We start from the raw sequence: 2,195 nt of genomic DNA, 5'->3' as shown, positions 1-2,195 counted from the left end.
TTCATCTCGTTTGGATAAAAACTTAATTATTTGATTGAAACATTAATTATTTTGTTGAAAATGTAACTATTTTGTAAAAAAGTCCTCTTTTCTATCAAAAGTGCAACTACTTTGTTAGAATTTTTATTTCTTTTATTTGAAGGTTCATCTCTTTCGTTGAAAATAGATTTTTGTAACCGACATTAAATCTATACCATTTTTGGTTAAAAATCATGTATTTTGTTAACAATTAGTCTTTCTTTGTAGAAATTAAATTGCTTTATAGAAAATTTATACTTTTTGATTAAAAATTACATTTTTAGGTTGAACAATCAACTGTGAATATTTTTTGGTTGCAAAGTCGTTTTGTTGTAAATGCAACTATATCGTTAAAACTTTAAATAATAATTTTTGGTTGGAAAATTCGATTATTCACTTAAAGTTGAACTACTTTATAAAAAAATTAATTTTTTCTTATTTAAGATTCATAATTATAGTTGAAAATTCAACTGTTCGCCTTTAAATTAGGTTAAAAATTCAACTTTTTTGTAGATAATACTCTTTTTAACTTTAAAATAAAAAAATTTATTAAAATTAAATTGACCTTTTTTAGTAAAAATTTAATCTTTTTGGTTGAAAATGTATCATTTTTGGTCAAAAATGCAATTGTTTGGTTAAAATATGAACTGTACATCTTCTTGAGTTTAAAAGTCGATTATTTCACTAAGAGTTGAACTACTTTGTAAAAAAAATACGTTTTTTTAACAAGCTTTTATAATTATGTTTGAAAAATTAACTATTTGGTTAAAAGTTTAACTCTTTGAATAAAAACTCATATTTTTCGCTTAAGAAATTCAACTTTTTGTAGATAATTCGTCTTTTTGACTTTAAAATTAAATAATTTCGTTGAAAATTCGTGTATTTTGTTTAAAATTTGTCTTTATTTGTAGATCATTTATTTTCTTGGTCGAAAATTCATCTGATTGGCTGACAATCCAACAACTTTGTTGAAAATAAATTTTTTCCGTTAAAAAATATTTATTTTTATCTGAAAATGTAACTATTATAGGATTGATTAAAAATTAATCGTATATATTGGTTAAGTTTTAAAATAGTTTTTTTTATAGAACATTAATCTTCTTGGTAAAAAATTCACCTTTTCCCTTGAAAATTTAACAATTTTGTTGAAAATTCTTTGTTTTCCTTGTTCAATTCAATTTTTTATCACGGCTTTTATCTGGATATTGAACTATTCCATTCTTGGTTAAACTTCATCCTGTAAATTGTATTAGTTAAAACACCAATTATTTTTTAGAAAATTAATTTATTTGTTTTAGATTATGACTTCAAATATTATCTCAGTCTAAAAATTTTTTATCTTTAACCTATTCAATTTGAAATTTTTTAATTAAAAAAAGAAAATTTCGTTAATTATCAGCAATATTTGACCTTTTATTTAAAAGAATCCATTACAAACCACTGTTAAAAACTATACAAATTTGAACAGAATGGTTCGAAATAGAAAGCCTTGAATTGTTAAATTTGTAATTAGCTGAATTTTAAGTTTAAACGCTACAATTTTAATTCAAAAAAAAATTCAGAATTAATTTAAAACTTGAAATTATTTCAAATAATTTGAAACACGATTTAGACTTTTGCAGATTTAAAAAAAAAACTTTTGAATGATTTTTTATTTTAAAAAATAAATTTTAAGCGAGTATTTGAAAACATTTTAAAAATTAAGAAAAAAAGAATTCGGAAGATTTTAAGAAAATTTTTTATTTTTCAGTTTTTTGAATTTAAGAAAAAATCTAATTAACAAAATATATCAATTTTCAACCCAAAACTTTACTTATTAACGAATTTATTAATTTTTCTATAAAATAATTGGTGTTTTAAGTAATACAATGTACCAGGATAAAGTTTCAACCAAAAATTGAATAGTTCAATTTCCATATAAAAACGATTAATTTTTTATCAATCCTAGAAAAGTGACATTTTCAGATAACAAAAAAAATTTTAATCGAAAAAATTAATTTTCAATAAAGTTGTTAAATTCTCATCCAACAACATGAATTTTTAACCAAGAAAATTAATGATCTACAAAAAAAGACAAATTTCAAACAAAATACATGAATTTTCAACGAAATTATTTCGTTTTAAAGTCAAAAAGACGAATTATCTACAAAAAGTTGAATTTCTGAAGCGAAAAATAT

Source organism: Belonocnema kinseyi, chromosome 4 (assembly GCF_010883055.1).
Source record: "Belonocnema kinseyi isolate 2016_QV_RU_SX_M_011 chromosome 4, B_treatae_v1, whole genome shotgun sequence".
Lineage (NCBI taxonomy): Eukaryota > Metazoa > Arthropoda > Insecta > Hymenoptera > Cynipidae > Belonocnema > Belonocnema kinseyi.
The sequence above is the reverse complement of the archived record's forward strand: the minus strand, read 5'-3'. Positions refer to the sequence as shown.